At 44.6% G+C, this 20454-nt stretch overlaps 10 non-coding genes across 10 annotated transcripts; 8 read left to right on the top strand and 2 right to left on the bottom strand.

Moving 5' to 3' along the window:
* The first annotated feature begins 992 nt into the window (after nucleotides 1–992).
* On the top strand, nucleotides 993–1065 carry trnav-cac (transfer RNA valine (anticodon CAC)). The gene has a single exon. It is a non-coding gene; the product is annotated as a tRNA-Val (tRNA).
* A 442-nt stretch (nucleotides 1066–1507) lies between these two features.
* Nucleotides 1508–1579, top strand: trnad-guc (transfer RNA aspartic acid (anticodon GUC)). The gene has a single exon. It is a non-coding gene; the product is annotated as a tRNA-Asp (tRNA).
* Nucleotides 1580–6420: 4841 nt separating this feature from the next.
* trnav-cac (transfer RNA valine (anticodon CAC)) lies at nucleotides 6421–6493 on the top strand. The gene has a single exon. It is a non-coding gene; the product is annotated as a tRNA-Val (tRNA).
* Nucleotides 6494–6937: 444 nt separating this feature from the next.
* Nucleotides 6938–7009, top strand: trnad-guc (transfer RNA aspartic acid (anticodon GUC)). Its single transcript has one exon. It is a non-coding gene; the product is annotated as a tRNA-Asp (tRNA).
* A 720-nt stretch (nucleotides 7010–7729) lies between these two features.
* On the top strand, nucleotides 7730–7802 carry trnav-cac (transfer RNA valine (anticodon CAC)). The gene has a single exon. It is a non-coding gene; the product is annotated as a tRNA-Val (tRNA).
* Nucleotides 7803–8246: 444 nt separating this feature from the next.
* Nucleotides 8247–8318, top strand: trnad-guc (transfer RNA aspartic acid (anticodon GUC)). Its single transcript has one exon. It is a non-coding gene; the product is annotated as a tRNA-Asp (tRNA).
* A 558-nt stretch (nucleotides 8319–8876) lies between these two features.
* On the bottom strand, nucleotides 8877–8948 carry trnah-gug (transfer RNA histidin (anticodon GUG)). Its single transcript has one exon. It is a non-coding gene; the product is annotated as a tRNA-His (tRNA).
* A 942-nt stretch (nucleotides 8949–9890) lies between these two features.
* On the top strand, nucleotides 9891–9964 carry trnat-agu (transfer RNA threonine (anticodon AGU)). The gene has a single exon. It is a non-coding gene; the product is annotated as a tRNA-Thr (tRNA).
* Nucleotides 9965–12563: 2599 nt separating this feature from the next.
* On the bottom strand, nucleotides 12564–12637 carry trnat-ugu (transfer RNA threonine (anticodon UGU)). The gene has a single exon. It is a non-coding gene; the product is annotated as a tRNA-Thr (tRNA).
* A 952-nt stretch (nucleotides 12638–13589) lies between these two features.
* trnar-ucg (transfer RNA arginine (anticodon UCG)) lies at nucleotides 13590–13662 on the top strand. Its single transcript has one exon. It is a non-coding gene; the product is annotated as a tRNA-Arg (tRNA).
* The last annotated feature ends 6792 nt before the right edge of the window (nucleotides 13663–20454 follow it).

Raw genomic sequence — 20454 nt, 5'->3', positions numbered from 1 at the left:
CAGCTGGACAAGAGCCTCGCGGCAAACCGAGCCGAGACTCGCAGGGCTTCACCTGCATTCCCGTCGCGCTGAGACCGCGGAGAGCCGAGAATCGCAGACCGATATAAAAGTTTAAAAGGAGATGGACACTGACTTTCCAATGACATTGGTACACAGTTATTAAGTTCCTGCAATCAGGAAGTTCTTTGGGCGAAAAGCTGTCCTCGTTAGTATAGTGGACAGTATCTCTGCCTGTCACGCAAAAGACCGGGGTTCGATTCCCCGACGGGGAGACGTCTTGTTTTGTACGATGATACCTACATGATTGAGTCAAGTAAACAAGTGTCATTAAGAAAATAGACTAGCAGTTGCTGTCTGCCTGCCAAAGAAGCTTCTAGATGCTGCAGCTGGATCAGAGGAAACTCTGATTGAGGTAGGATTATATACACACAGAAAATGTCATTGAAGAAGTAAAAAGAGCAGTTATTTAGGACAGCATCTAGAGCACCTCTGGGAGAATCGCTTTTTAAGCCCGCCGTCGCCTCGTCCCGGACACAGACTGACAGCACGGCCCTGAAAGCCACTCACCAACCCGGCTCACCGCCCCGCTGCTCAGCAACTCACCTTTGACTCACCGTCCAGACCCGGAGCCACCCAAAGACTCGACTCACCGTGCGAACCCGGGGACCCGCTGTTAAGCTCCCCCCCGACCGGCCACCGGAGTGAAAGAGCCAGCCCGTGGAGCTGGAGGACCAGGGCCCTGGTACCCTAAACACCCAGGCGCTCTCGGTACCATGGACAGCACTCATGGACAGCACTCTGTTAGGTGCCACCACCACAATGTCAGACCACAATAACAGCAGAAGTTGGTTCCATGGTTTAATGGTTAACATCAGCATGAGTCTTTGAGAGCAGCCAGGAGAAAACCTGCAGTATCCATCTTACTGTCAAGAATTGTAGCAGAGTTGTTTACAAGATTTTATTTTTATGCCCGCCGTTTTCAAAGCATGTCTGTTTCTGTAGTGTAGTGGTTATCACGTTCGCCTCACACGCGAAAGGTCCCCTGTTCGAAACTGGGCGGAAACATGTATGACTTTGCAATAACATTATTTGGACTTGGAAAACCACTCCAGTCCTCTTCTTGGTGCACAGGACAGGAAGGCCGACCATATTTTTCTCGCATTGGGTCTCATGCAGAAATTAATTTTGTTGCCGTTCCACAACTGACCAAAGGCCAGTCATTCTCCATTAACGTACACTAGCTCCACCACCAGACCCCAGCAGCAGAGGTTCCGAGAGGGGTCCCCGGAGGTGCGGGTACCCCGGACCAGCTGGACAAGAGCCTCGCGGCAAACCGAGCCGAGACTCGCAGGGCTTCACCTGCATTCCCGTCGCGCTGAGGCCGTGGAGAGCCGAGAATCGCAGACCGATATAAAAGTTTAGAAGGAGATGGACACTGACTTTCCAATGACATTGGTACACAGTTATTAAGTTCCTGCAATCAGGAAGTTCTTTGGGCTAAAAGCTGTCCTCGTTAGTATAGTGGACAGTATCTCTGCCTGTCACGCAGAAGACCGGGGTTCGATTCCCCGACGGGGAGACTTCTTGTTTCGTATGATGATACCTACATGATTGAGTCAAGTAAACAAGTGTCATTAAGAAAATAGACTAGCACTTGCTGTCTGCCTGCCAAAGAAGCTTCTAGATGCTACAGCTGGATCAGAGGAAACTCTGATTGAGGTAGGATTATATACACACAGAAAATGTCATTGAAGAAGTAAAAAGAGCAGTTATTTAGGACAGCATCTAGAGCACCTCTGGGAGAATCGCTTTTTAAGCCCGCCGTCGCCTCGTCCCGGACACAGACTGACAGCACGGCCCTGAAAGCCACTGTCGAGCCACATTGTCATGGGAAGCTCCAGCCCCTACCCCCTACAGGGCTTTGAACTGGACTCAAGACCTTTTGTTCTGTGACTCCAATTTCCTACCCCATGTGAAGGTCCCGACACCTCGGAAGTTGGCTCAAACAGACAACTGGACTCAACACCTTTTGTTGTGACTTCAGCCCCCTACCCCCGTGCAGATCCCGACACCTCGGAAGTTGGTTCAAACAGATTTGAATCAACGAGAGCACCCTATGGGGTGATTTGGAGGTCTGTGACAGTCATGACAAATGTCTGATAATGACATTTGGCGCGAGTCACATCCGACTGTAAATTACTTTTTGTCTCTCGCCTGATTTGTGTATTCTTGCTTTAACTTCTTGTATAAAAAGCTTGTTTCAATTTCACTCGGTGTCAGCCCACCGAACAAGACACTGTCTGTATCTGTCTGCTGAACGCCGGCTAGAATAAAATCTCTCATCACACAGCGGACTCTTGAACTGGACTTTGTAATATTCTTCAACAATTTGGTGCAGGTGACCCGGATTGACAATAAACCTTCGACGGAAACTCCTTTTCCAGACCCACGGCACAACCAGCGACTCTATCTAAATTTTCAAAGGTAAGGGATCCATTTAAATCCCAAATTATTGTTTCTGGGCTGTTGTCGAAAGTCTGTGAACTGGAGTGCCAGAGAAAGTTGACGTTATCCTTAAATTTAGGTAAGTCCGCTGTGTGGTTGTGAAAGTTATATTTTTTATTATTATTTTGTGTTATTGGGAAGGTTATTGTAGAGATGTTTTAGGAATGCTGACAATTTCATAACACTTGAATTTGATTGTGTTGTGAGAATGTTCTGCTTCTCCTGCCTTAGAATTGACTCGCTCTTCTAAAAAGGTTTAATATCTCGGGTAACATTAAAAAGAAAGAAATGGCCAGAACGAAACGGTTGGTCTGAGTACCAAAACTAAGTCCAGTGGGACTTGCATATGCAGGACGTGAGGTCCATAAAAGTGATGGAACACTGAGTTATTTGTGGAAAACGGACATATATGTAGAAGAACTGGTTTTATTTTATAAATGGGGATGACTAGCTCTCTCAAATACTTGGGGTATATTTCATTTCAGTAAGAATCGACTCGCTCTCCTTACATTAAGCCAAATGATTTGTAGGCTCAAGTAGACTGATGGTTGGAAGAATCAGAAAGTGATTTGTGGGTAAAAGTAAGTGTAATTGAAGTTTTTTTTTTTTTTTTTCTCTGGGAGGGATCTTACAGAAGGAAAAATGGGAAGTTTTCTCAGTAAAGAGTCAGAGGAAGAGTTGACTGGTCCTTCTAAATACATGTACGATAACTACGGTACCAATAGCACTAAGTTTGTTAAAACATGGGTTAAGATAACTAAAGACGACGGTCTCTTAAAATTTCCCCCAAGTGGGACCTTTGACCGGACTAGATTAGAAAATTTAAAAGAAAAATTAAATTCTCAAACATTTGGACAAAAGCACTTCAACTCCTTCAGATTTTGGAGGGATGAAAGCAGACGCCGTAATGCAGAATCCCAAATAGCTTCGCTTACGGATCAGAACAAAAAGCTGATGGCTCAATTAGAAGAGTGTAAAAACGCAACGCAGACAAAGAAGGAATTAGACCCATTAACCGGGTCCTCCACAAACATTAAAATAAACAAAAACAATCATGCCACAACTATGTACCCTGTGAAAGAATTGGAACAACTTAAAAACACAACGCAGACAAAAATGAAAGTGGAAAACCATTTAAATGATCAAATCAAAAACCTTTATCCGGTAAAACAGATTAAAGAATCAAGTGACGATGACACTTCTGATGATGACTGGATTTTACAACATCCCAAGTCTGAAGACAATAGCCAAAACAGTGAAGAGGAGTGGGTTGTGAAAAGAGGCAGAAAACCAAAGAAAACACAATCAGTAAAATTAGCTCCACTGATCACAATGGGAAAAGATGTTATCTACAAACCTTGGAGCCGAAGAGAACTAAAAGCGATAGTAGGAGATTTTCCCAAGGATGTCAGAAAAAATAAACAAAAATGGCTAGATGAATGGGAATCAGTATGCACAATATACACACCTCACATGCCTGACATAATGCAACTGTTAAAGCTAACTTTGCCACCTGATTTGAAAAGCAGAGTACTTGATGCATGTAGAATTTCCTCTGATCCTACAGCTGTTGCCAAAATCACACCAGAAGAAGCTCAGACCCTTTACAGCTTCATCACTTTAGCAGTTCAAAAGGAAGTAGTACAAAAAGTGGATTATACTCCTCTCACAAAACTTAAACAAGGAAAAGATGAGAATCCCAGGGAACTCTATGCTACAATGATGTTGACAGCAAAAGAAAATTGTGGTTTGTCACAGGATCAGATTAATGGACTTCCTCCAGGTTACTTGCAAGATATATTTGTTAGCTGCCTTCAACCAAAGGTTAAGGCTAAAGTAGTACTGACAGTTGGGTGGGCGGGGAAAGCAATGACTGAACTGGTGGAAATAGCTCAACACCACTGGGACAACACAGAACAAAAGGAATCTAAAATGTATGAAACGCTAATGCTTGCCCAAGTGTCTCACTACACAGGCGGAGTACCGAGAGGAGGACGCAGCGGCAGAGGGATCAACCAAAGATGTGGACCAATGAATCACTCACACCACAACAAAGGTCACACGTCGCACTTCCCAAACAAAAACAATAGGAACTGCTTCTGTTGTGGTGAACCAGATCATTGGATAAAAGATTGCCCCTATAGAACATCCCAACCTAATTTTACCCTGCCTATGGTAACTCCATCAAGTGATCACATGGAGGTCCAACAAACCCCACAGCACAATCCATAGAGCTGTCAGGACAGTGCCCAAATTGAAACAGAAATAACTTTAACAGTAGCTCCACTGATAAAACTAGCAAAAACAAATGAAGAGCCTAACTTAACAATAGATGTAAATGGAAAATCTACATCATTTCTGGTAGATACAGGAGCTTCTCTTTCAACTTTAAGACCAATCACTTCTACAAATTTGAAATCATCTAAAGAAACTGTCAGAGCTGTGGGGGTTGGAGGGATTCCCATGTGTTTACCTGTCTCTGAGCCTACTACAGTATCTATAGGCCCGTTTACTGAAAGCATGTCAAACTTCACAACTTCTCACTCCTTTCTGCTGTCAGACACCACACCTGTAAATCTATTAGGGAGAGACTTGTTGTGCAAACTAAATTGTACCATTTACTGCACACCAGACGGTATCTTTTAGAGACTAACCAAGATAACACAACCGCTGTACTAGCAGCTCTGATAGATCAGAACCAGCTGATGGATGCGGAAAAAGGGAAAACACAGGATAGAATAGTGTCCAGCGTGCCCCCATCAGTATGGTCTTCTTCTTCTAATGACATTGGTTTGATCAAATCTACTGAACCAGTACAGATATTGCTGAAACAGAATGTCTCTTTGCCAAAGATTTCACAGTATCCTCTTTCTCAGGAAAAGAGAGAGGGCATCCGCCCTATAGTTCAATCTCTGTTAAGCCAGGGAATAATAGTGCCGTGTGATAGTCCATGCAACACGCCTATACTTCCTGTTAAAAAACCAGGTAAACCAGAATATAGATTTGTACAGGACCTACGAGCTATAAATGAAGTGGTACTCCCACGTTTCCCTTTAGTTCCAAATCCTACTACAGTTTTGTCGTCAATACCTGCCAATTCCACCCACTATACTGTGTTGGACCTTTGCAGTGCATTCTTTTATGTCCCTCTACATAAGGATAGCCAATATTTATTTGCATTTACATATGATGGACAACAATACACATTCACCAGATTACCCCAAGGGTATACTGAGTCACCTACAATTTTTTCTCGTGCTCTAAATAATGACCTCAAAGACGTGTCATTTCCTGGAGGCTCCACTCTGATTCAATATGTTGACGATTTACTTTTAGCCAGTCCCTCTGCCCCTGCATGCGAAATGGACACAGTTACCCTTCTCAACGCCAGTCCAGTATTTGGGACATACTTACATACACATACACATACTTACATACTTACATACAGACTCTTGAACTGGACTTTGTAATATTCTTCAACACCACTCACCAACCCGGCTCACCGCCCCGCTGCTCAGCAACTCACCTTTGACTCACCGTCCAGACACGGAGCCACCCAAAGACCCGGCTCACCGTGCGAACCCGGGGACCCGCTGTTAAGCTCCCCCCCGACCGGCCACCGGAGTGAAAGAGCCAGCCCGTGGAGCTGGAGGACCAGGGCCCTGGTACCCTAAACACCCAGACGCTCTCGGTACCATGGACAGCACTCATGGACGGCACTCTGTCAGGTGCCACCACCACAATGTCAGACCACAATAACAGCAGAAGTTGGTTCCATGGTGTAATGGTTAACATCAGCATGAGTCTTTGAGAGCAGCCAGGAGAAAACCTGCAGTATCCATCTTACTGTCAAGAATTGTAGCAGAGTTTTTTAAAGGATTTTATTTTTATGCCCACCGCTTTTAAATCATGTCTGTTTCCGTAGTGTAGTGGTTATCACGTTCGCCTCACACGCGAAAGGTCCCCTGTTCGAAACTGGGCGGAAACATGTATGACTTTGCAATAACATTATTTGGACTTGGAAAACCACTCCAGTCCTCTTCTTGGTGCACAGGACAGGAAGGCCGACCATCTCTTTCTGGCATTGGGTCTCATGCAGAAATTAATTTTGTTGCCGTTCCACAACTGACCAAAGGCCAGTCATTCTCCATTAACGTACACTAGCTCCACCACCAGACCCCAGCAGCAGAGGTTCCGAGAGGGGGTCCCCGGAGGTGCGGGGAACCCCGGACCAGCTGGACCAGAGCCTCGCGGCAAACCGAGCCGAGACTCGCAGGGCTTCACCTGCATTCCCGTCGCGCTGAGGCCGTGGAGAGCCGAGAATCGCAGACCGATATAAAAGTTTAAAAGGAGTTGGACACTGACTTTCCAATGACATTGGTACACAGTTATTAAGTTCCTGCAATCAGGAAGTTCTTTGGGCGAAAAGCTGTCCTCGTTAGTATAGTGGACAGTATCTCTGCCTGTCACGCAGAAGACCGGGGTTCGATTCCCCGACGGGGAGACGTCTTGTTTTGTACGATGATACCTACATGATTGAGTCAAGTAAACAAGTGTCATTAAGAAAATAGACTAGCACTTGCTGTCTGCCTGCCAAAGAAGCTTCTAGATGCTGCAGCTGGATCAGAGGAAACTCTGATTGAGGTAGGAATATATACACACAGAAAATGTCATTGAAGAAGTAAAAAGAGCAGTTATTTAGGACAGCATCTAGAGCACCTCTGGGAGAATCGCTTTTTAAGCCCGCCGTCGCCTCGTCCCGGACACAGACTGACAGCACGGCCCTGAAAGCCACTCACCAACCCGGCTCACCGCCCCGCTGCTCAGCAACTCACCTTTGACTCACCGTCCAGACACGGAGCCACCCAAAGACCCGGCTCACCGTGCGAACCCGGGGACCCGCTGTTAAGCTCCCCCCCGACCGTCCACCGGAGTGAAAGAGCCAGCCCGTGGAGCTGGAGGACCAGGGCCCTGGTACCCTAAACACCCAGACGCTCTCGGTAGCATGGACAGCACTCATGGACGGCACTCTGTCAGGTGCCACCACCACAATGTCAGACCACAATAACAGCAGAAGTTGGTTCCATGGTGTAATGGTTAACATCAGCATGAGTCTTTGAGAGCAGCCAGGAGAAAACCTGCAGTATCCATCTTACTGTCAAGAATTGTAGCAGAGTTTTTTAAAGGATTTTATTTTTATGCCCACCGCTTTTAAAGCATGTCTGTTTCCGTAGTGTAGTGGTTATCACGTTCGCCTCACACGCGAAAGGTCCCCTGTTCGAAACTGGGCGGAAACATGTATGACTTTGCAATAACATTATTTGGACTTGGAAAACCACTCCAGTCCTCTTCTTGGTGCACAGGACAGGAAGGCCGACCATCTCTTTCTGGCATTGGGTCTCATGCAGAAATTAATTTTGTTGCCGTTCCACAACTGACCAAAGGCCAGTCATTCTCCATTAACGTACACTAGCTCCACCACCAGACCCCAGCAGCAGAGGTTCCGAGAGGGGGTCCCCGGAGGTGCGGGGAACCCCGGACCAGCTGGACCAGAGCCTCGCGGCAAACCGAGCCGAGACTCGCAGGGCTTCACCTGCATTCCCGTCGCGCTGAGGCCGTGGAGAGCCGAGAATCGCAGACCGATATAAAAGTTTAAAAGGAGTTGGACACTGACTTTCCAATGACATTGGTACACAGTTATTAAGTTCCTGCAATCAGGAAGTTCTTTGGGCTAAAAGCTGTCCTCGTTAGTATAGTGGACAGTATCTCTGCCTGTCACGCAGAAGACCGGGGTTCGATTCCCCGACGGGGAGACGTCTTGTTTTGTACGATGATACCTACATGATTGAGTCAAGTAAACAAGTGTCATTAAGAAAATAGACTAGCACTTGCTGTCTGCCTGCCAAAGAAGCTTCTAGATGCTGCAGCTGGATCAGAGGAAACTCTGATTGAGGTAGGATTATATACACACAGAATATGTCATTGAAGAAGTAAAAAGAGCAGTTATTTAGGACAGCATCTAGAGCACCTCTGGGAGAATCTCTTTTTATGCCCGCCGTCGCCTCGTCCCGGACACAGACTGACAGCACGGCCCTGAAAGCCACTCACCAACCCGTCTCACTGCCCCGCTGCTCAGCAACTCACCTTTGACTCACCGTCAAATCAGTGCATACTTGTAGTACAGTATGCGAATTCGGAAATGGCCCTCGTCTAAGTGTCCGGGCTGTAGCACCCCCCCTCTCCACCGCAATCAATTGAAGTGTGAACGGTGTGAAAATCTGATCCACTAACCCTAGTGGATTTTGTTGTGTCCGTGGCACCTTTTCTTTCTTTTTCCAAAAATGTGAGAAGCACTCTTGCTGCCACAGGGGTGCTGTGACCCGGATTCGAACCGGGGTTGCTGCGGCCACAACGCAGAGTACTCACCACTATACGATCACAGCTTGAAAGGGTCCGTGTACCCAACTTTAGATATGTGCTCGGTTTCTGCAGTATGTCAGTGAACACATTGTGAGGTTGGAAGAAGAGTTTACGGAGGTGTACCGCCCCTTGGTTTTTAAAGTTAATTCCTTACATATTTTCTTGAAGAACAGGTGGACATTCAACTGCTGAAATGATGTCCAGTTTGATGAAGACATGGGCACAGTTGAATTGGTCATAATTACGAAGAGGTTAGGCAGCCAACGCAACAATCAGACAGAAGCACAAACATATATACAATAGTAGAAGAAACTGATCATATTTCTACACTGAATGGAAATTGAACCTGGGCCATGGTAGTGAAAGCAGCAAATCCTGCCCACTAGACCTCCAGGGAAACACGTTATGCTCTCTTAAAGGGGTTGTATTACTACATTTAGTTGACTAATGTTTCTGATTCAATCAAACAAACATATCTATTTCAGATTTAAAGAAAGGATAACTGATGTACTTCCACTTTATGGACACTTTTGTTTAATGTTTGAGTTTTGTCAGAGAAAGTACTTGATGGCACATGTACAACACGTTCTTTGGTAGGTCTTTTTTATTTAAATTCATCATGTAAATGACACAATTGATCAAACATTACACTTGTCAGTTTAGATTAGCATGAAACTCTGGTGACATCAACAAGAAAGTATTTAAGTATTTAAGGTAGACTTTACCTTGTAAGGCAGTTTATTAGGAGGTGTGATCATGAAGAACCACTCTTCTGTTATTCAGCAGCTCTTCCAGTGGATGATGTGCTCTTTTCACTGATAGGTCCTGGTCCAGAAGTTCAGCCAGACAAGGGACCTTTTTCATGTGAGACAAACACGATAGCCACTAAACTAAATTGACAGACGGATCGGTGCAGCGTCCGCAGTTATGCGGTTGCTGTACCGGACAGTCGTGGTGAAGAAGGAGGCCCTGTGCCTTAGTTGGTCAAAGCATCTGTCTAGTAAACAGGAGATCCTGGGTTCAAATCCCAGCAGAGCCTCTAAACTAATCTCTCTATGGATGAGAGAAAGATTAGAGATGTCTCATTCATTCATAGTTCTTGGTGGTGAAATGGAAAAAATAAGGAGATATTAGAAGTTCTCCAATAGAAGTTGGAAGCAACTAGGATAGACACAGAGTTGGAAGTGCTAATGCTACATTGAGAAGCAGATGCAGCCATGGTGGAGGCACAGGTGTGGGAAGATGCTGCAGAAGTACATGCCATAATGGAAAATGGAAAATCCGAATCAGAAAAGGTTAGAATAAAACGCACCAGCGAATCGAATACGTTCAAACTCAGATTGACCTTCAAAATCAGTCTCCCTCCCCACAGTTACCGGATCCACCTGTCAAACCTCCAGTACCTGCACAATCACATGACAGCTTCAAGACATGGCGACCAACTGTGAACATTACAGAATCAAACCTACCTGAGCCAACCAGAGTTGAGGCAAAATCTGAAGTAAAAAGGAAGATTCTCCCATAAACTTACACGCTCAGTACCACACTCCCCAAAGTAAACCTCCAGCTATCACACCGTCTCTCCCAGAATCCTTGGCACAGTAATTGGCACGACGAGATCTAGTTACATCAGGACTGTCCCAATTCAATGATAAGCCAGAGAATTTTCGTGCATGGCAGTCCTCATTCACCAATGCAGCAGCTGAAGTACATCTCACAGCAATCCAAGAATTGGACCTCATGACCAAAGGGCTAGGAAAAGAGTCTGGCGAACAGGTGAGACGCATTTGCTCAGTGCATGTAAAAAATCCCAACCTGGCTTTACAAAAAGCCTGGGAGAGACTACATGATTGCTACGCTGCCCCTGAAATAATTGAACAGTCACTGTTTCAGCGGTTGGACAGTTTTCCTAAGATTTCAGTCAAGGATCACACCAAGTTGCGTGAACTTGAAGATCTGCTTATGGAGATACAAGGCGCCAAGGAGGATGGATACCTTACAGGTTTGTCATATCTCGACACCTCCCGTGGAATTGGACCAATTGTGGACAAGCTCCCATATGGCCTTCAGGAGAAGTGGGTGTCGTCTGGGTCATGGTACAAAGAAGACAACCATGGCCGCTTCCCTCCCTTTGACTATTTTTGTGCTTTTGTGTGCAATGAGGCAAAGAAACGAAATGACCCTAGCTTCTTTCATCAAAGCAACAACACGGCCCTCGCAAAACCAGATAAATTCACTGTGAAGAACTTTAATACCAACAAACCCATCACGGTACACAAAACAGATGTCTCTATGACCAACAACGACCCTAACAAGAACTGCCCACTACACAACAAACCGCATCCGCTTACAAAATGCAGGACATTCAGAAACAAACTCCTCGAGGACAGAAAGGCCTTCCTGAAAGAGAAAGGAATATGTTTCAAGTGTTGTGGTTCGACCTCCCACCTTGCCAAAGACTGCAAATTTTCTGTGAAGTGCTCTGAATGTGACAGCACCTATCATGATGCAGCCATGCATCCTGGCCCATCACCTCAGAGCGTCAACGCTCCTCCACATCCACAAGAGAATGGCGGGGAGGGAGAAGATTATTCTAACGTGACTGATGTTACGACAAGCTGCACTGAAGTGTGTGGCCTAGGTCAGTGGGGTCGTTCATGCTCTAAGATCTGCCTTGTAAAGATTTATCCCAAGGGTTTCAAGAACAAAGCCATCAAAGCCTACGTAATTCTTGATGACCAGAGCAATCGTTCCTTAGCTAGACCAGAGTTCTTCGAGGTGTTCAGTGTGGAGAGTGAACCATTCTCGTATCATCTCAGAACTTGCTCTGGCATTATAGAAACATATGGCAAGAAGGCAGAGGGATACCAAATCGAGTCACTGGATAGCAAAGTCCTCATGTCCCTTCCACCACTCCTTGAGTGTCCTGAGATCCCGAACAACCGGATGGAGATTCCAACACCCAGCGCAGTTTTGCACCAGCCTCATCTCCTTCATATTGCCAAACACATTCCAGAGCTGGACCCAGAGGCTGAAATACTTCTGCTACTCGGAAGAGACGTGCTCAGAGCACACAAGGTCAGGCGGCAGATAAACGGAACACATGATGCTCCCTTTGCCCAACGTCTGGATCTGGGCTGAGTGGTGATAGGAGAGGTGTGCTTGGGTAACGTACATAAGCCGACCGTTAACACGTTCAAGACCCATGTGCTGGATGGCGGTCGCCATTCCATTTTTCAACCTTGTACAAGCTTTATGCACGTCAAGGAAACACAACCAAGCTTTAACGGGCCTGGCAGATCACCAGAGAGGCATCCTCTTAAAAAGAGACCATAGACTTGGAGAAGATTGATAATTGACATTTGAATGAACAGAGCTCTCTTTTTCTACGCACTCCTGGCTGGTTTAAAGCTTTCTCAAGAACCCTGGCAGTGACGGTCAGCCAACAACAGTTCACTGATGAGCACTTACTACACTGAGAAACATTGTAATTGTTGACAAACAGTTTCCTCCCTAACAGAGGAGAGGACTTTATCCAACCGTGTGGAAACCCAGGAATTGGATACTTTTTTTCCACAAAGTACATGGTTTTAAACATTACAAGAGTTACATCCTTACCTTTGTCTTCATGAGTTTAAAGGCTCTGCTGGGATTTGAACCCAGGATCTCCTGTTTACAAGACAGATGCTTTGACCAACTAAGCCACAGGGCCCTCAACACACGTCTTCAACTTGTTATAAAAACCCTGTTGACACAACAAGTTCATTCTACCTCTGGAGCAGCTTTATTTCGCCTCACTGTGATATATTTAGTACACAAACCTGTTCCACTACAGTCCTGGCTTTATGTGAAGTAACAGAGCTATGTAGGATGGTAACTTTTATACTTACCATATATGGTTACCTGCCTCCTAAGCGGTGATTGATTTATCTGATTGTTGGACAGTTCACCCAGGGTACAAAAGTAGCCAGGACGCCTCTGAATTGTACACGTTACCAAATGTAGCAACAGCGCCCTCTGCTGTTGTTCTTCTTCCTTAATCTTATACAAAAACATCTAAACAGGTATGAGACATTTAAAATTGCTGGTTCAAACACTTGTAGAAATGGTCTTCATGGCTGTTGTGCTTCAACATTTGTTGTGTTATTTTCTTGTTATTCTTATTTTATTCATGTAAAAATGTGCTTTATAAAACAGAGCTGATCAGCAGTTTTCATTCACCATAAAGTTTAAAGATTATTTACATTGAGTGTGGGTGCATTGCCTACAAATTGTTCAACTGGTCCAGATGAAGCTGATATGCTGCACCTGGGCAGCAGAGGGAGGAGCTGAAGGGAGCCTGACTGAGCGTCCTGGGTGTGTTCAAAACCATCTCTTTACGGATGATAACTGCTTATACCATTGACTGTACCCTCACCCTTATATGAACTATGGGCCCCCACCTATAAGCTTTCCTAGCTTCCTTTCCTTCCTTCCTTCACTCTACCCGTTTGATTCAATTGTATTATTATAATTATTATTCTGGTATTGTGAATAAACTCAAATTCAAACTCAAACACCCACTACATTTGGAAACATTTGCAACGTTGTGGATAACGTTGGCTTTCGGTGGAAGATTCATACTTCACCCTAACCTCTCGGTCACCTCAGAGGAGCAACTCGTGGACCACATGGCCTAATGGACAAGGCGTCTGACTTCGGATCAGAAGATTGAGGGTTCGAGTCCCTCTGTGGTTATAGAGCCTTCAGATAGTTAGATCTGGTCTCCTAACTCACATTTACTCTTTAGAGGACACTTTGGTTTAGCATTTCCCCCGAATCGGCCGACACATTTCTTATCTTCATTCTGTCATTATTATTAATAATAATATAACTTCTGATGAACTTGTTCATTAATAAGTCACTTATGTTACATTTCCAGTGATGCTGGAGGGAAGAACTAGTTTCTACTTCCTCCTCTTTTCTCTACATGTGCAGCTGTGACGTCTTCTCTTCAAATCTAGTTTAGATCATTTTATCCTGCAGTCGTTCTTTCAAAACCAGCAGATGAAATTCAACATCTCAGACGTCTCTGACTCTCAGATCCAGAGGACGTCGTCCACCAGTCTCCACAACATTTACACTAACAATCACATCTTTAACTGTGTCCAGTATGAGGTAGAAAGGAAGGCTTTAAGAGACAGGATGTAGGAGCTGGACGTGAATGAGTTTAGAAGGTTGTTAGAGCAGTGAGAACATGAGGGATTATTACACAACACTCCTTGGCCGGGTTTCCCAGATCAGTTAAGTAGTTCTTAACAGCAAAGAGCTTCTTTCAAACCTTCTTAAGGAGCCTGTGAAAGAAAATCGCGTTTCCCAGAGTCGCTCTTAGCTTAAGAAACTCTTTCATTAAGAAGGAAATGAAAGATGCTGCTGACCCAGTCTTTACAACCATCTTAGTGAACAAAGACTCAGATCCAGCCGCGTTAGGCAAATCAATATCACACCAAGCAATGAGATATTAAAACAATGCACCCCGCACAAATTTTGATCTATTTTATACTTTAGATTTATATTGTTTAGCATTCATTGGTGACAGCAAAGGGGAAAAATAGAAAAATAAGGAATAACAAGTGTGTTCCTTTATATGCTTTATGCATTACGCAAAAATAAAAGGATCATCATTTACCATAATTTGTCTGCACACATCCCACATCTGCGTGCATATATGAGATAAAGTACCACACTCAAAAATACTTCACATGTGTGAAAATCACACGTGTGAGATACCATGGCTGCTAAACAGCATATTCTCGCTGCAAATCAACCGCGTCGCCGTACGCCGTCGCGAAGTCACGGTTCCGTTGTATCCATCGTTCATCGGGGGGGCTGCGCCTGTCACCTGCCAAGAGTTGTGGTGTCATCGTAGTCACCGCCATGCTCCACAATATGACTGTGCGCGCCGGACCAGATGAGCCGCCTCCCTTGGATGAGGACGCGGATTCTGAAGACGACGATGCCCCACCTCCGGTCCCCGGACCTCCGGTCCCCGGACCTCCCCGGACCTCCGGCCCCCGGACCTCCCCGGACCTCCCCGGACCTCCGGCCCCCGGACCTCCCCGGACCTCCGGCCCCCGGACCTCCCCGGACCTCCCCGGACCTCCGGTCCCGGACCTCAGAACGATGCCCGAGCAGCACTCCACCAAGCCGGTGTCCAGAGAAGACGAGCTCATCTACTTGTTTTTCTGATTTCACTTCCCTTTCACCAGTCACCAAGCAGTCACCTGAGCACCAACCAACTCCCCTAATCCCCAAACATTAAGAAAAAAAAAAAACAGCAATAAACCCACTATCACCACACCACCCATAACTGTCTAAAAACTACTAAACTCCGCCACTAACTTTCAAGAATACTTTATTGCTGCAATGTTTCAGTGCTTTTTCAGTGCTTTGAAGGTGTAGCATTGAACATTAAAGCAAAGTATTCTTGAAAGTGTTCGGGAGTTTACATGTGTTTTTGGCTGGAAGAGGCGCGTGTCATGCGTAAAGCGTACATTACGCACACACACATGGCCTGAGTAGGCTACTCTTGGAGTAAATCAATAAAATGGTCAATTCACAGGGACCCTCTGTGTAGTTTTGAAACCCCTGCTATGAATCAGGGGACAGGCGGGAGTGCGTGTAGGGCGACGTATTCCTCGGACTCGGTACTTGGAGCCGGGGGCGGGGAGGTTGGTGGTGCTGGTCTGACCCCGCTCCCAGATGGCTCATCCACCGGTTCCGACAGCCCCTCGTTCCCCAGGACATCTACCCCGCCCTCAATGCCCTCAGATGCTGTCTTGCCAATGATGCCCATCACCTTCTCTTCATCTGGCGTGAGCTCCGTGTTGGCAGGTGAGCCACCAGCTGCGTCTCCACACACCCGCCGTGTGTCTCCAAACATCCGCAAATTCAACGTTGATGAATGCAATATTCTGTTTAATAGTGAAAAAGGCAGCTAAATAAACTTCAGAATATTTTTTTGAGGTGAATGATTCTGTTTTACTAGTCACGAGAATACAATGTGGTCTTATATGCTGTTCGTTAAGATAATTTGTCCTAATTCGTCCATCTTTCACATTTAATAACAAAACAATACACTTCCTCATTATTCTCTTACCAAGACTACTTCTTATTTAGTTGCAGTCTTGTTTTCACCATGAAAAAGGGTCATTGAAGTATATTTATCATCTTAGTTTTTCATTATAACACACATAACGCACAGGCAGCAGGGAATTAGTGCGTTAGGTAGCAGTGCTGCGTGTGAAAATGCGCTGATAGTGATCGGTGATCGATTTGCCTGGCATCGATTGATTTGGTTTCAGAACCGGACAGCTGCTCCAAAGAGCGTCTGAAAGAGCGAAACTAAAGAACGGTGTTAAGAAGTCATCTGGGAAACACCCGTATCTTAGGGTTCTCTCTTAGTTCAAACCTTCTTTGAACCTCTCTTAAGTCCTTAAGAGAGGTTGGATCTGGGAAACCCGGCCCTTGTCTTTCTTAAAGAGACCGGGCTAGACAATGGAATATAGATGTGATTATCTTATATTATTTATTCATTTGTTTTCTTTCTTTTCTTCCCCTATTATATTCTGAATGAGTTAGACTGTAACCCAGGGGTCTGCAACCTTTATTATCAAAAGAGCCATTTCGCCCCCACTTACAAAAAAAAAAAAAATGTCGGGAGGCGCAAAAATAACAGATTTTAAAAGTTTTCCTCTTTTATTTATTTTAGCTATTACAAGCACTAAATATAACAACAGAAGTGCAGTGTGCATTTGTAGGCGTACTTTAAAATACTTTAAACTGTGAACTGTAGGTCTATTTCAGTCTACATTTGTGTAAAAGTAAAATAAAAACCAACCAACCTTTTATATAAATAAAAAATGTTGCTGCAGATTTAAATATAACTATAAAATAATAGATGAATAAAAGAATAGATATCATGGTTTACAGCTTAAGAAAACTCAAATATCCTATCTAAAAAATTAGAATATTCTGGGAATCTTAATCTTAAACTGTAAGCCATGATCAGCAATATTAAAATAATAAAAGGCTTGCAATATTTCAGTTGATTTGTAATGAATCCAGAATGTATGACATTTTTGTTTTTTTAATTGCATTACAGAAAATAAAGAACTTTATCACAATATTCTAATTTTCTGAGACAGTCCTGTAAACGCTCTTCCACTCCAAACAGTCACCACTTCAGCTACTTTGGCTCTACAAGCTGTTTCCAATCCTGGTGTTCCAGTCCGGTCCAGCAGGGGGCGCTTTAACCTGGTACCGTTGGTTGAGATCCGTCAGTAAACCAGAGAAGAAGAAGAACCAGACGCTTCAGAGAAGATTTAACGAGGAAACCGAGCCGTGAGTTTCTGTTTCCCTGATTAAAAGAGTCTCTGTAGAGCAGTGGTTCTCAAACTTTTTTCGTCATTCCCCACTTTGAACAAGTGGGGATTTTCAAGCCCCACTTGCCCCCGTCGCCCCAACAGAAATCTTGACGAATTACTTGAAATTATTTTAAATGTATTGAAATTACTAGCACCAAGTATATCAGTCATATTTGATACTGAATCAAAATCAAAAACAACAATTAACACAAAGTTCAAAAAGAGAACAACTTTATTAGAACAACAGAATAACTTTATTTGCAAAAACTGGGAACTGGCTGGAAACTGCCACTCTCAAATCATGCTCAATGTTGAGCGGGGATCTGTGCTTTGTTTTCAGAGAAGCTACAGCTGAAAAGCCTATCTCGCAGAGATATGAAGTTGGGAAGAATGATGTTAAGAGCTTTCTGTCCGATGAGGGGATATTCCCTTTCAACTCCAATCCAGAACTCACTAAGAGTGTGAGCTGTAAACCTCAGCCTCAGGGTGGAGTCAGAGTCATGTCAATGAATTGGTCCTCTTCAGGTTGGCTCAAATCAGCAGGCACTGCAGATAGAATAAAAAAATTGGATTACTTTATTTTTCATTGCATAATAAACATGAAGAAATCTGTATATTTCAGTTAGTAAGTATATACAACATAAATAAAATATATGATTGATTATGATCAATAAAATCTTAAAATACCAACCTGCTGCACTGAATGGATCCATAATCCAGGCATACTGAGCACTGTTGTTCGTGAAGTATTTCTGAAACATTTCTCTCAGAGAAGAGATGTGCTGCTTTATACAGGGGATCACTGTGGTGGCTCCAGTGTGAATGGTTTCAGCAACTTCACTCAGGTTCTCAAAGACCTCTACTTTTTGCTGATCGAGGCGTCTGCCCCATGCCTCGAGTTTTCGGGAGAACGCAGTGATCTTATCTGCCAGGTGAGGTAGGTGCTTGTCTTTGCCTTGTAGCTGAAGATTTAAGTCATTCAGCTTGCAAAAAACATCGCTGAGATAGGCCAGCTTCAGAAGAAATTGTTCATCTCTGAATTTGCTTGCAGCCTTGGACATGCGCTCCTCCTCCAAAAAAAGCCGAATCTCCACTCTCAGCTCAAAGACGCGCGACAACACTTTGCCCCTGGAGAGCCACCTCGCTTCGCTGTGAAACAGCACGGATGTGTGATCAGCTCCCATCTCCTCGCAAAGTGCAGAGAGCAGTCGAGCTTTCAGGGGTCGGGTTTTAATAAAATTAACAATGCCCACAACCTTGTTTAGTTCGGGGCTGAGCTTTCTTGACGCGAGCGTTTCCCTGTGAATGACACAGTGCGCATCTGGAGCAACCTTCTTTATCAGTGCCTGCAGCCCGTTTCTTTTCCCTGCCATGGTCTGTGCGCCATCAGAGCAAAAACCCACACAATTTTCCCATTTAAGACCGTGTTCTTTAAAATAACTGTCCATGATCTTAAATAGCTCATCAGCCGTGGCTCTCTTTTTTACGTATTTGCAAAAGAGCAAATCCTCGCACATTGACTCGTTGTTCACGAAGCGGACGTATGAAATAAACAAACTGTCCTTATTGCTGTCGGTAGCCTCATCCACTTGCAATGCAAAACGAGTGTCTTTTATGTTTTGTATGAGTTGATCTTCAAGATCATCTGACATGTCACATATACGCCTCGCAATTGTGTCATTTGAAAGAGGGATAGTTTTCAATTTGGCTGCGCTTTTCTCATCCATCATTGCTGTGGCTTTTTGCATTGGGCGATTCTCTATGCAACTTTATATGAGGCCATTTGTGCTTGAGAGTTAACTGACGCAGCCTTTGCCATGTGCTTTGCTCCTGCTGTCGATATTCTGCCAGTTTTCTTTTAAAGAAATCCAGTGGTTTGGTAGCGTGACTGGGGTGTGTTGTCTCCAGGTGTCTTCTTAGTTTGTTTGGTCTCATGCTGTCTGCTGCTAACGGCTTCAGACACAGAACACACATCGGTCTCTCCTCTGCACCGACCACTGAAACCGTAAATCCGAGACCAAGATAGCTTTCGTCATATTTTCTTTTCGGTTGGATTTTTGGTTGACTTGGCCCCTCTGTCTTGTCTTGTGTGTGTGATGTTGCTGGCTCTTTTGTCTTCCGTGTCACAAATCTATCCATCTTGCTCACAGTTACCTGCTGCCTTGTTGTACTGCTACACTGTAGCAGCTACAGTAATATCGGCCCGCTGCAATTAACATTAACATTAACATATGTTTGTGTGTGTTTTGTTTGGAGTGAATTATCTTTATTGTCAATAGCATTTCTAGTAAAATAGGCATGAAATTGAAAACTTCCTCCCGTTTGTCGCGCGGCTCGCGCCCCACCTGTCATGTCTCCGTTCCCCACCAGTGGGGCGCGCCCCACACTTTGAGAAGCACTGCGCTAAGTACAGTTTACATTAATTTTTCAGATGTACAATGGAGGGTTTGCTGTTATTCCATTTGCATTTATGTATGTGATATTTACCTAGTAAAGTAATTATGTTGACCATGTTTGATATATTTCTTGGAAGATTATCCATAAATTAAGATTTGGTTGGAGTCAAAAGCTCCTGCTTGGAGGTGCAAACACCAACCGAGCTGTTCTGCAGAATAAATGAGTCGTGCGTTCAGGCCACTGGGCAACGACGGGCAACAGAGACATAGTTGCATCGCAGATTATATGTGCATGGATTTAATGAAATCCTTTCATGTTCACGTAACTGGATTTATTATGTGATGGTGCTTTTATTGTGATTTGGGTGCAATATAGCTCCAATTATGTTTGGGAATCCGGCGATGGCATGAAATCCTCGTTTAATTTCGACTTGTTGATGTATTTATGGAAACTGGGTGTAAATTAGGGCCAGAGAAATGATTGCATCCAACACTGCCGGCATGATTTTGCTTAGTGTCGGTTGCGAAATGCCGCATATGTCAAAATGTTCCGGGGGCAAAAAATCCCAGGGTGGACAGGAGCTGGATGTGACTGGGATGCGTTTTGTCTCTCACTCCAACATACAGTAGGTTGTAAATCACGGCATAGATCCATCAAAATGTTTTTCAGGAAGCGGTACCTGCTGAGCAGCCGCTCCGTGCTCTCACTGATCAACAGATCAGCGCGC

The sequence above is a fragment of the Cololabis saira genome, chromosome 10 (genome assembly GCF_033807715.1).
Source record: "Cololabis saira isolate AMF1-May2022 chromosome 10, fColSai1.1, whole genome shotgun sequence".
NCBI lineage: Eukaryota > Metazoa > Chordata > Actinopteri > Beloniformes > Belonidae > Cololabis > Cololabis saira.
Note: the sequence above shows the minus strand (reverse complement) of the source record. Positions and strands in the feature narration are given on the sequence as shown.